Genomic DNA, 14,774 nt, shown 5'->3' with positions numbered 1-14,774 from the left:
CACTAGTAATGAACTCTCCTAAACTAACAGTAGTCACCCAGCTTGGTGACAATATCACCAGTCAACACAAACAATCAATCGCGTCTGCTGCAATAACGGTGGGAGGAAGTGCCTCCAATTTATCTTTATTAAATCAATAGGGATTTGATAGCCTTACCTGCAGTGGAGTGCTTTGCCCAGTGTTGGAGCTGTAAGTGTCTAGTGCATTGGGACAGGGGGAGATCTCTGGTTCACTTGTTGTTTGTCGGGGACGGGGTAGTTTGCTGTGTGGCTCGTAGCGACACTCCTAAGGGCCCACTGTGAATAGAGGTCAGGATAATAGACACAGTCACACAACAAAGACTGATAATCCTGTCTCGCCCCACAGCTCCCGTGTTGCAATCAGACATTTTAAGGGCAGTTAAGCTGCAGCGAGGGGCGGCTGAATGAACCGCGGTTAGGAAAGACTCCCAAGCTCCCATTATGGACAGTAACCGGTGTCAATTCGCAGCAATTAGACCACTCAGATGTGTCAGTAGACAGGCCTCAAATTAATAAATAAATAACGTCGACCACAAGTGCTCGCTGATATAGCCTTTTGAGTCATTTGAGTCTCCCAACGGTCTATTTCAGTGCAGAACACTTAGTCCTTCAAAAAGTGACGAGGTGTACCTCCTCCTCCCCACTTATCCTGGATGACCTTTGAGTGAAAATAGTCCTTAGTGAGCAAGTTGCTTAAATCTGCCTCCACTGGTCCTCAGAAACATTTGTTTAAAGTGGCACAGATCCTTTAATGTTGGTTTATTATCAGTTTGAACTGCTGAGATAAACAAAACAGTAAGCAAGACCACTTGTAATCTTATTTCTTGCAGTGCACAATTCAATTCTAACATGAGCGGTAGCCATAGCTCCAAGAGCCTATAATGTAACACCGAAGATAATCAATAAATGAAGATACAGGATACATATATTTCCCTTTTGGCATTGAAAGCTGCTGAAATGCATGGACCAAGGCTGTTGCCTTAGGCCTCAGGCTAAAGAGGAGCAAAAGAGTAGCCTCGGGCTCACCACTGTGTTGCCTCTATTGCAAAATATTTTTTGAGAATCATTACAACTTGGAGGACTTAACCTCGAAGTGAGGCCTGTGTATTTGTGCCACTATTCATTTCATCTATAAAATCAACACTTTATAGGAGTTATTTTGCTCTAGTGTTTACTCTCCCTAAACAATTTGGCAGGGAGAAATGTGGATAACTTTTTTTCTTTGTGCATTTTTTGACAACATGCTTTAAATTTCATGATGCTCTGTGTGAAAATAGTTCATTGGGGAATTTTTAAAAAAGAATATGCAATACTGCTTATGGATATCTTTTCTCAGGGTCTCATGTCTCAAATTGTGGCCCTTAACACAGAACAAATCAAAAGAACACAAAGCAGAGCTTCTGAATTAGACTTGGAGCGCTCAGTCAAGAGGAAGTCATTACTTCGGAATAAGAGCTAGCTATGCTTTGCTGCCCGACTTCAACTGAATACCTCACCTTTCACCAATGCATAAATAATGTGCCAAGTGTCTTTGATCTGTTGAAGGTGATAACTTCACAAGCATGTGGACACCTTCCACTGATAGAGGAGGCTCTGCTCTGTCCAACTATGTGTCAACAAAAATCACACTCACAGAAATGTACCGGGAAGGAAAAAGTGAACAAAGGGAGAGCTCAAGATGGACAAAGGCTTCACAATGTCAGGGGAAAGAAAATCCTGTGAGAATGCATTTTTATATAAACTAAGGCTGTAACTAATGACTATTTTAATATACTGAGTATTTTCTTGATTAGTTGTTGAATTGTTTGATCTTTGAAATAAGGGCAACACTATATATATATATATTTTTTTTTTTAATCGGCTCGCAATGTCAGCTTGGGTGATAAACATATCAAGAAAGACTGTTATATTGCTCTCAGGGATTTTTTAAGTCAGTTGAAAGATCGGTACACATCAGAGGGAAACTGCACTTTTAAAGGTGAATATCTTCTTTTTATTGGTGCCTTTTGTGTTCAGTTCAATGTTATTTTTTCAATAAAAGTTTTTATAAAAGTAATTTTTTTAATTCAATAAGCAATTTGTTATATTTTTACAGCATATTGAAAGCACCAGAAAGCCAGACCTAGGTACGTTAATATGTTTATATATCACAATATTCAACATTATTGCATATTTTTCTCATATCATATAGTCCCATTTAAAATGTCAAAAAACAGCTGAACAAATGTCAAAATTTTCCTTAATTGTCCAAAACCCCTGAGTATTCAGTTTACAATCATTAAGATTAAAAAGCAAATACATTTTATACACTGGAATTTAATTATGAACTTAAACAATATGGCAACCTAGTTATCGATTGCTGCCGAGAAACTTTGTCAGTCAATAATTCCAGCTTCATAAAGTTTAGATGTTAACGCATCATTTTTATGCTTTTTCTAAATACTTATTTTTTAAAAATAGTATCAAAAAGACACGGAGAGAAGTATAATTCTTACAAGGACAGACCCTCACCTCAATATTTGAATGATGTGGTTTAGGGTCTTTTTTTTTTTGCAGAAAAAAACCCATTAATGGCAGCTGCCAGCGGCTCTTCAGAGGCCGTAGTGAACACTTCAGATTGTGATTCTCTCCAAGAAATCACAGAAGCCTGTAAAAGCCCTTTTCTGTGTCAGCAGGGCAGATTGGGTGACTTTCCTGGACAGTCAGACACCCTGACACAGCTGAAAAGAAAAAAAAAAAAAAACAAAGTAAAGTGAGCACACAAAGCTCTCCTCTGAGAGGTCAAAGTGAAGACAAGTCCCCCTTTCAGACAGAAAGAAAAACAAAAGCCTGAGTGACTTTCAACACGCCCGCTTTAACCAAAGGGCCCACACCGTGTGAAATGAAGGGTCACCATGTAATAATGGTGATATTAAAAACTGTTATAATTGCCTCTCATTTCCATTGCAGATTTATGCTGTGAAAAGATGACCAGTAACGGCCCAGCCCTCACTAAGGCAATTTATTTAATCCTTATTCACCGCTGAAAAGTGGTGAGGGAAGTGGACACAGAGACTGCAAGAGGCAATATTTTACTCTGTTTGTGCTTTATACATTCTTTTATATATATTTCATGATCCAAATATTTCATTTTAAAGTCCAAAACTATGCAGTAGATTGTTTTGTACAACCGTAAGGACGTCTGGTGAAATTTTTACATGAGCAAATACATCTTTACTTGTTTCTATATTGCAGTGAATGAGGCAGAAAACAGGTTGAGTTTAGCCAAGGGAACTTATTAGCAGACCCTCCCTGGTGGGTGAACTTCCAGGGAAAAGAGGCTCTGCTTCTCCTTCTTCAGAGTTGGCTGTAATGCCATGAGCATCCTCTGCTGGTAAAGAAACACTTCAAACGCCCAGCCCCCTAATGAAACACACCAGAGAGGCACTATACTAATTAATACACAATCTGCATGAATAACCCATATGTGTATACTCAGTGTTCAATCTTAGGCTGTAATCATATCTTACACTGCACAATACTCTAATGAGCATATACATTAACTCAAGGGAATGACCGGATCAACTGTACTCAATATCACAATGTATGCAGATGACAGTGTGTAAAACATCTGTTTATTTTAATGCAGTTTTCTTTTTTTTCCAAACAAGACTTCATCTGTGGAGGCAGGGGAAATAAAGCCGGGCATTATTTATGAGCCCTTCAGTCTAGATGCACTAACAGAGTAAATAAAGTAAAGGAGACCTTGTAACTCCTAGTGGGGAGTTTTCTTTGGGACTGCAATTCACAATTGTTTTTAATGCTGATTAATCTGATTATATTTTTTGACTATTCATTTATATTATTTTTTTATTGTAGCACCACTCTAGCTAAACTTGAAAAAAAATCTATAAATGAATATTGGCTGTCTGCATTTACAATTCAATATCATAACCATTCTTAGCATGTCCTGAAGACATGTTGTGTGTTAATAGAGTATTTAGTTAGACCAGGTGTTAGCAACCTCTAATCAAAAGAGCCAAATTTCAAAAAAAAAAAAAAAAAAAAAAAAAAAGATTTTAATTTTTATTTATTTTTTTTGTCAAAGCCACAGGGAGCCACTGGAGAGGGGCTAGACAGTCTCATGCAGCTCCGAAGCCAGTTTGCCTAACCCTGAGATAGACTTACGCACATCTATTCACTTGCTAGAGTACGGTAGTAAGTTATAGACCTGTCGAGACTAACCCTTCCACTTTATTAAATTCATTTTAAATTAACTATATATTTATTTTATTTATGTTAGTTTTATTGTTATTAGTGACTTTTTTGTGTTATATTTTGTTTTCTCTGATGGGCTGTAGTAGACACAAAAAATGCTGCTCTGTCTGATTTTCATTTTCAAGTTTAAATAAAAAAAAAAAAATCTCTATCTTTTTAATAATTAATCAATTAATAAATCCAAAATGGTTACCAGTTTTGATTGATCTAGTTGCGTTATATTTAAATACACACAGAACTTAACTGTTTATTAATCACGTAACCTTAAATTCAGTGTAATTTTACATTAGTGTAACTAACAGACAAGTTAGTCAATGCACAATTACAGCAAATTATCATTTAAAGTAAAGCTCAACCAATAATTTGGCAACAATATTGGCCTATCACAGATGCAAATATGTCGTTGAATGACAATCAAAAAAAAAACAAAAACAAATGCTAAAGCCACTTTAGAAATTGCATTTCTCTTATAAATTTTGTCCACCAGGGAGCACTGACAAGTTTATTTTTGAGATGTAAAATAACACACAAACATTTAGAAGATCCCTATTAAAAATGTCTGTTCACAAATACCATATATTGTCATCAAATTTGTTAAACTCTAAAATATCCATATTATTATCAGCCATAAAAATCCAGTATTTGTGAACTACGATTTGGGGGATTTCAACAAACACTGAACATATGTGACAGAAATAATACCAGGCAATAAGGGGTCCGCTTTTCATACAAACCAAATGTCTTGCCTGAGGGCCCAACAATTTTCAATAGCTTTCTGCAGCTTTGTTATTCCCAAAACAAATCTGCTCTGCTGACAGAGACCAGTTTCAAAACTTTTTATTTTAATATTTCATTTAAAAAGTATTGAACAAAATACTGCAAAAAACAAAAATAAGAAAGGTGTTTGGGCAAACAGGCAATATTTACCTGAAACAGAAAAACAAGAACTACTTCAGGACTTACAGCTGCAGCAACACGTACTGTACTGTATTCCCAAGATCCGTGGCAGAAAAGCTACTTGAACCATAAAATAGATTGTTGGGCCTATGAAAAACCACCATGCGGGCACAATAATAACGCATTGTCCACAGACACATGGGCTGTAGCAGTAATCTTCGGATCTCCTCAGTGAGGAAATATAGATATTTGTAAAAGCACTGAGGGGATTAGGCAGGGTTTTCTACCTCCTGCGGTACATGGCCCGAGTCATGCTGGGAGCACCAGGAGCTCTGTGGAAGTCTGGTGAGGAAGGAGAGGATTTGACCTAGCTGCTGCATTATTCTGATATGACCCAAACAAAGCCACCAGCATGGGACCAGTGTAGGGGGTGCAGTCTCTGTCTGTCTCTTATCCTCCCTCTTGACAATGAAGATGAATATTTAAACAGAATTAAACGTCTTAGTTATGTTTAAATGCAATAATTTCAGTATCAGAATGAGGTTACATCGCTATGTGAACACATTATAAATAAGATATTTTATATGCTCTAAAAAATAAAATATTATTAATACAACACATGGTGACTGCATCTTACTTAAAAGGCACATTAAGTAAGAGCATTATTTAAAAAGTGTCGTCTTTCCCCAACCTATTAGTTTACACTGCTGATGTACACATACAGCTGTTAACCCTCTCAGTGATTCTCCCGAGTTAATTCCTAATGAAAAATAAATTGAGCTGCTCCCTAGACTTTTATAACATTTCCTCCTCAGAATAAATGGGCTCCTTCATGAGAAAAGACACACTGTTGTTAATGATTTTATAAGCAGGGAGCCCACCTGACATCCTGTTTTCTATTACTGTTCTTTATTCAATTTGCAGGGTGCGCTGCAGGTGACCTAACCTATAAAAGGGCACTCCAAATTAAATTATCAGAGCTCCTTGAAATTTTATAAATTCAGAATCGGCCTCACAGAGGGATCTCATACCAGAAACTAATGGCTTCACCTTTAGCTTTGCATAAATCAATTGCACCAAAGGTTAGAACACATCATGCCAGAATGTATCAATGCAGTTTTTAACATCATAACATGTAGTAATTTTGGAAGTGTGAATGGCAGGTGTATGAGGTCATACATGAGGAAGTTTGTGTGTCATTGCAGGTATGCACACACATAATAACTGAATTTGTCTTGAAGACCAACAAGTACAGTAAAACCCATCAGCAACATTAAGCGTGCTGTATCATTTAAATATATATAACTATATAACTATAATACGACCATGGCATTTAATTCACAGCTGCATAACTGGTATGGGCTTTGAGGGTTGATATATGTCATATACACATCACATGCAATAAATCAAAAATTATGAAAAAAATAAAAACTAAAATCTAAATATACAGTAGAGCTGAAATGATACATTTATAGACAAAAATGTCAATATTGATTCATTGTTATTTTTACACAATCTTAAACTGAACATCTATGACCTCTGACTGTTGGTCTGACAAATCAAGTAATTTGAAGACACTACCATGGGCTTTCTAAACTCCTGATGGTCTTTTTTTATTAATATATACATATTTTTTTAGACCAAAGCATTATTCCATTAATCGAGAAGATAATGCACAAAATAATTGATAATTTAAAAAAAAAAATGTTGGTTGCAGCCCTACGTGTGTATGTAGATTAAAAGGTGCAAAGGAAAGAGAAAATTATGAGCAGAATTTTTCAGACTGTTTTGATGTGAAAAACTATGATGAATCATCATTATTTTAAATATGGAAATGCATTTTCCATAATGGTTTTGATATAATAATCAGTTTCCATGAGCACTCAGCAATTATTTCTATTCGAATTCTGTTGAAAAAAGTTCATATTAAAGCATTACTGATGATTGTATTTTGTGCAGTTGTGCAAAGAGCCAATGTAAAGCTTTGTCACCCCAATATGGTCCCCTTTATCCTTGAAAGAGCACGAGCTCTTTCCAGTGTCATTTGGTTCCAGTCGGTAACCTAACGAGGTCGGTGGCAGAAAAAAAAAGCCCAATCAGTAACACTTGTTGCACCTGAGAACATGGAAATTTTAGACTTCTGTGTTTGAGAAAATGGAAAACATTGTCTTGTAAAGAAGTCGGGAATATGGATAGGATCATTCAACTGTGTTCAATCTGAGTCAGGACAAATTCCTTTATGAAGCAGTCAAGCGTGAAGGAAATTCATTTGTAAATTGCACCCGATCTTTGGCGAAATTGCTCCTTTTTCCAATTCAGGTCCAGACGCAGAATTGACACAGAAGGAAGTCTGTTTCATATACAACTGCACAAGGATTTCATGTGAACTCAATATATTTCAGTATAATCACAAAACTAGACTGTTTAAATGGTAACCTTTAACTTTACTAGTATCCTTTGCCAATTTTTACAAGCTGTGTGCCAGGGATAATTTTATTTAAAATTAATATGATTTTGAAAGACCCTTCTGTCTGTTGCATGAATGTATTTATCTGGCTATTCAATTTTAAGAGAAGACAATAAAACATGTAAGCCCCAGTATGACAGACGCATTCATATAATAAAGTAAGCAAGCCAACAGCGCTAATTATGGATCGTAAATGTGCAGCAATTTTTTGCTGACACTAGATATCAAACAAAAGCAAAAGACTGTATTGTATTAAGTTGTTGTGAGCTGTAAAGGGGCAATCCTACTTGGGCAAAATTTATTGCAATTTGGAGGATAATGCCCACAAATTTGGGTCAAACAGTGGAAAAAAAAATATTTATGTGGAAATCCAAGTACATAGCTCTATTTGGAATGTTTTTGGGGATTTTTTTGGAGCATAGAGGATAATGTTTTATTATATTTTCAGAGTAACTGTACGCTGTCTAATTCATACAGCTCTGACTGTTCAATTGTCATTCCTCCTTAACTTGATGAGACTGAGAGAGCCATGGTGATCAAGCAGGCTAGGAAGTGAATGAAGAGAGAACCAAGTTAGCAGACACAAAGCAGAGAATTGGAGAAATTAAATGTTATTTTCCATCGTTATGGCAGCTACATTCTAAATAACAAATAAACACACCTACACCTCTGCTCAAAGCGCCAGATTTGAGCAGCAGTAGGGATATACAATAATATCGGCACATCATCGGTCTCAGCAGATATTGCCTGTAAAATTAAATATCTAAATCGGCCAAGGTGAACATGTATAGAACATCAACCCTAAGTTAAAGAATTTTTCTTATTTTGCATTAATAAATAATAAATAAATAAATAACTGCATAAACAATTAATACATACATTGAGAAGCATTGAATTTCAAGTCTTCATCTGCACGTGGACCATCACGATAAGAGTATGCATAATATGATGTTAATTTCACTGCAGAAAAGACTTGATGATCATTAAAATTATGTGAGGGAAAGTGGATATATCAATATCCGTTATCTGCCAAATGAGTTGTTTTTATATTGGCATATCAGATATCAGCAAAAAATCCAATATTGTGCATCCCTTATCAACAGACACACAGACGTGCAGCTCACATCCAGAGCAAAGGAGAGAGACGCAGACAGCGGTGTAATTTTGTCCCGATGTTTATATAGAGTCCCGACCTCACGCTGTTATTGGCTGGGGGCTACACACCCTAAGGTTGACAACCAAATTAAGAAAAAAAAAATGCAGAGTACATGCTCCCTACAGATACAAACACTGCCACAGACTGCTAAGTGATGATTGAGAGGGATTACTTTTATGTAAGTATATATATTGTTTTTTGTTTGTTTGTTTAGTTTTGTTATTTTTTGGGGAGGATAATGCTGCATTGCTTGCCTTTAATCCCTGCTTTCATTTAGTGGTACGGATCATTAGGCACCAAATTAAAACAATTCAAGTAACTACAAAAATAAATAAAATTCACACATTTTTATTCTAAAATCTATTCACTGATTTTGGAAGTCTTGTTGTTTCCACAGGACCACGTCACGGCAAATTCAACTGTTGAGGGAAAAAAATATCTTGTGCTGACATTAATGTGCTGTATGATGCTGATGTGCTATTTCCTTAAAATAATTTACGGCTTCACTTGAGTCCACAGACTCACGGTAAGTGTGTAATAGGCAGCCAGATATATTTTTTATCACTATAGAATAACAACAGGACTGATATGACATTTTATACATGAATAGAATCTGAGAATATTAGGCAAAGCTTTTGTCAGTAGGGAAATAAAGCTGGTATTTTTGACAGAGCACTATGCGTGACTCACGCTGATTAACATTACATTTGTTGCCTTCACTCAATAGCACTTTGCCTTATTAGACCTTCTCCTCTTCTTGCAAGGAGGTACATCGTTTGGCATTTAGTTAATATATTACTAGTATATTTACCAGGAGATTAATATTGTATGTGCATGAGGGAGTCTTACACAACATGACAGTAAAACACTTTTAAAAAGTTTTAAATTCAGAACCTGGAGAAATGTTCTCTGCGTGACTTTGTACTTGCAGAGCCAACCAGTGTCACATACTTTATACCAACTTCAACCTGACCCTGTCGATCTAAAGTTACACTGCTTCAAGGAAGGGAAAAAAAAATAATATTGAGCCACTTTCTTTTTTTATTAATATAAATGAACTGCAGTCCTCCTCTCAACTAAGTGAAAGAAAGCACCTTTTCATTGTGGACTTTGTGTTGGTCAACTGCACTACATACCACATGCTCAAACTGCAGACCAAGACAACTGACCCCATTCCACTTCCTCATAGTCACACACAGGAACTCTGATCTGGCGACCCGTCCAATTACTTTTACAATTACACCAAGTGGTTTCAAGTGGGTTATTAAAACCTGTCGGATATTTCCAGGAACATCCACTTTGACTTGAGAAACAATTTAGCAATAGCAGCTATGGTGGCCTTGAACACTATAGAGTAACAAATGGACATGTGTGGCCTCGAAAGCCTTGCATCTCTTAAGCGTAACACGGTTGTGGAATCACTTGCTTGTATGCTCACAGCTTGGCGGTCATATTAGTCTGTAAATAGCATGCAGGCTTTTTGTATGGAAAGCTGTTTGAAAAATTTGTGGATAAAAGTTTTCAGAGTCCAGCTATTACCGTGCAAAATCATCCATACGCTTCTGCATTAAATTTCAGGACTGCTGAATATTTTATTTATTGTATTACTCTGTAAGTGCTGTATAGAATTGGCCCATCTTGTCCTTGGTGGCAATATATGGGAGAAAGGCAAAACTTCCAGACTTTTTGCTTCATTTTAAGTACAGTCGGATTTATCTGAACTACCTTTTCAGCGACATTCAAATCAAGAGTTCATCTAGGTAAAAAAAAAAAAAGGTTAAACTGAGAGTAGAAGACCATTAATATTTAGACTACTTATGTAACAATCAGGCCCTTCGCACTCTATATGACGGCCACGTGGCACACTCGCAAGCTGAAGAGGAAGATACTCTCCGCCACTCTGTTCCTATTGTCCACATGGTAGAGGAAGCAGACCCTAACCTGACTCCTGACCACCAGGCAGCTGCTTTAACAGACAGCCAAACCCTCCCCCTTTCTCACTATATCTCTAAATCTACAGGAACAATAGAGTGTGTGGGTGGTGCAGACACACTTATTGAAAACAACACTTTAACATCATTCCAGTCCAAACTAAACTTAAGGTCAAACTAGAAGGTGTTACTTTATCTGGTTAGAAAGAATGATGTTTCATGATAGTTGTTGGTAGATATATTATATGTGCAAGCTGTTATAAAACATTTTTGAAAACAATAGAGAACTTCATCTACTTAAGAGAATTAACTTGCCATGAAACAAAAAGCAGTTAAAGAACCACAACGCAAAGCCACTTTCTGACAAAAAGCCATATGAAATCAAATATGTCATTCATGTATCTAAATAAGTTTCGATCCTGCTTTTATACCCTAAATTTCATGAAAAATAAGCACTGTCTCAATGTGAAAGTGAGCAGTAATTGCGATTATAGACACTTCCAGACAAATCTGCATCATCATTGCACATCTCTAGAGGCCTTGACACACCGAGCCCACAGTTGGCTGTGGTCAGCGTCCCTAGTTTTTGCGTTGTGTCTTGAACTGTTGAAGTCTGCCCTTGTTTTTTTGGCTGATTAAGCAAGCTGAATTGACATTGGAGACAGAGAAGTCTGTCGCTGAATAAAATCACACTGATCTGTAGTTCATTTCAGCGCTATAGAAACTAGAGAAACGTAAATGAGGAAAGCAATAAAGGGGGGTGTGAATTCAAAACAAACCTGTTATATTAGATACATTGTGGATTTTTTTTAACAACTGAGCTTTTTAGCAGAAACAATTTGTTATTGTTTGTGGTATTGCTCACTGACACATATTAAATTTCATGTCTTTTTTCGACTTCAGAGTGTTTTGAATGAGATTACTGGTTTAATAGTGTCTTGAGTCCATCCTGTCGGTCTTCTGGTTTTCCTTTTTTGAATGAGAAATATAATACTGCTGCCTGCTGGTATGCAGAGATGTATCCTCTCATGCAGGTGCTGCAGTATTTGCGGTGTGTTCATGTACAACTTTTTGGCACCGACACATACTACATAAGGCAGCACAAGAGTGGGCTTTTGTTGCCACTTGTTCTTTGATGTCAGTTTGGTGTACCTGTTCCCTAAGTCAATAAGTGATGACACTGTCAGTTAGCCAGCACTCACATACCAGGACACTTAATTTAGCTATCAATAATGTCACGATTTACACCTGTGGAAAAAGGCTTATTTTAGGAATTTTTAAGAAGACTATTTAAGGCACACATTCCTCACAGGGCCTCATTTGGGCACTCAAAAAATGGCAGACAGTAAACAGTAAATAGGGAGTGACTGGAGATACATTAATTGTTCCTGTACCTTAAAACCCTGGTCAACATCTAGCTAATAGGCAAAAGTCCAGTTCACAAGGCTTGGCTACGACTTTAAAATCTTGACAAATTTGAATCCACATCTCTTTATTTTCTGTGGTCTTCTGGTTGTATTTAATTTCACTTTGCCCTGTAGCTGTCCCCTGGGCCTCAGGCTACAAGCCTTTGCAGTAGCTATCATGTCAGAGCAAAAATCCCCTATACTCCTCCCATCATTAGTTGCAGTGGATGTCCAGATTCACACCAACTCCAAACATGTTTAAAAATGTAATTTGTATGGTCCACACATACAGCTGGCAGTTGCAAGTACTGCTCAAACATCTGCAAGCTTTTTATTCAAGCTTCAGTATTACAGGTCTTACCAAAAAACTTGGAAAACATTTTGGTGTCAAACAATAACATCTGTTAGATTTGTGCTGTTATATTGTCTAGTTACTACTTTTCAGTAGCCATGGTAAAAAAGAAAAGAAAAAGAGTAAACATGACATTTTTGCAAAGTAATAACACTCTCTCAGAGTGTTTCAAACTTACCACCCTCTAGCACGATGTTGGTCACTTGGGAATGATTATGTGTCCATCTCTGTTGTTAAAAAGTCCACTGTCGCTTCCATCATATTATTTCTTCTGTGGCAGCAAAACACAGGAGACAGCACAGAACTCTGGTAAATTTAACTGGGATTACCGGATATTGTTGAGTTCCTGGTTAAAAAGTGACAATAGCTCTCAAATCTTAAGCCATTTATTCCGCTTGGGCATTTTGTTCTCAAGACTCTAATGTTACACCATTTCACTCAATAAAGAGCTAATAAAAAGCTTGCTAGCAAAGGCGCTAACAGGGCAATAAGTATTGTTTGTTTCCAAAAACTTAATAACTTAATTTACAGTATAAAAATACTAATTTAAAGACAAACTAAAATAGATTAATTAAAACAAACAGTATTACAAAAAAGCATGTCTTTAAGAACTGGTTTCAAAAAGTGATTTAAAAGAAGTCACTGCCTTCCTACATCACAGTAATAGCTACAGCTTTCTCCAATGTGAACTCGTTGAAGGTCATTGCCAATGTCTTGACCAACATCACAATGCAATTGTCAAGATGGCTTGCTATTTTGAAACATGCAAACTTGGTGTCAAAGTTTACCAAAGTTGAACTTGTTGCAAAAAACATTCCAGGGCTAGAAATTACAATTATTTTGTCAGGATACAATCTAAAGGCATATGCGATTATATGATTGCATATAAGATATATGATCGCTGCCACAAATGAATATAACATTACAGAAGCATTTACTTCAGATTAAAAATTGCCCTGATGACACCAAATTGGCAGAAATTGAATGTAATATCCATAAGTTTGTTTTCATACGTTTATAATTACCTGAAACTAGCAGTTGGTGTTTTCATTACCTTACCACCATGTTGTTCTACAGAAGCCCATAAACCAAACACTAGCTCTGAAATGCTAATGGATTTGGGGGTTTTGGGAGTTATTACTGGAGTTCACTGCTCATACACACTTGACCTTTAATTCTGAAAAACAAAACGACAGACCTAAATGTCCTACAGAACCGGCGCAACCCGTAAGCAAACCCAGCTGCCAGCCGAGGGACGCCAAGAGCAGCTGTCTGGAGGCCGGAGGCACACTGTCAAAGACGCTGTACATGTTTACAACTTGCTAAAAAACGATTAAGCGGAGCTATCCCTCTGGCCACAATGAGGATAAAACACCACGAGTGTCCTCTGTCCTCCGCAAGTTTGATGTCAACAGTAATGCTAAGCTGAAGTGCTAGCTTGCTGTGCTCGTGACTGTTGCTAACCTACCTGAGCAGCGCACCTCTCGGTCTGTATGTCCGTGTCTTTGCTGTTTGTTTGCCAGTCACCTCCAGGGTTTTGGTCTGTGACTGACTAAAGTTAAACTGAAAAATAACCGACATTGTTTACTTGTTTTGGTAGACGCTAACTGCAGTAGGAATAAGAGAACCATGCTACGTCCATGAGCGTCGCGCGTGAAAAAGCATTTAAAAATGCGCGTGCGCAGAGACGTTACCCAGAGGGCTCTCTGGCAGAAGTATGTTCATTTAAAAAAAAATGCATTGCACATAACCAATAGGCTAATGGTAGTGCATAATTCAAATAAACATGCCAAGGTGGGGGGGTGTTACGTTGAATAAATATTTATAAAAGAAAAAATGAGAAATAAACAACGCAAATTTAAGGCACATCTATACTAGTACAGCCTATTTAGGCATTGCAATGACAGACTGTAAATAAATAAATAATCAAATGTATGAACATTCTTTGATCACAACACATAGGCCTGCCCGCAGTTCACAACTCACAAATGGAAACAAGTATCACTTTTCATAGTCAGTCCAAAGTACAAAGTAGTTTGATAATTCCAATAGATCGGTTCCCCCATAACAATTTATATCAGTTATATTTCAATAACCCATCTTACAGTTGACACATGCCAGTACACTGTTCATTTAAACTGACTGTAACCCCAGTTTTTTTTTCAGAAGAAGCAACAGCTTCAGAGGGGACTTTTGTCATTTACTATTGATTAAATATTGAATTTAAAATGTTGATGAGCAGGGCATACTCGGCAATGTGATGCACATCACAAAGTAAATAATTGCA

General features: G+C 36.9%; 1 long non-coding RNA gene across 1 annotated transcript; it reads right to left on the bottom strand.

The window, feature by feature from the left end:
* Positions 1 to 204: 204 nt before the first annotated feature.
* Positions 205 to 14,135, bottom strand: LOC121962338. The gene is made up of 3 exons (XR_006107124.1): positions 13,956 to 14,135; positions 12,666 to 12,758; positions 205 to 297 (listed from the first exon to the last, which is right to left on the bottom strand). It is a non-coding gene; the product is annotated as an uncharacterized LOC121962338 (long non-coding RNA).
* Between the last annotated feature and the right edge of the window lie 639 nt (positions 14,136 to 14,774).

The sequence above is a fragment of the Plectropomus leopardus genome, chromosome 3 (assembly GCF_008729295.1).
Source record: "Plectropomus leopardus isolate mb chromosome 3, YSFRI_Pleo_2.0, whole genome shotgun sequence".
Lineage (NCBI taxonomy): Eukaryota > Metazoa > Chordata > Actinopteri > Perciformes > Serranidae > Plectropomus > Plectropomus leopardus.
This window is presented reverse-complemented; position numbering and strand designations above follow the sequence as displayed.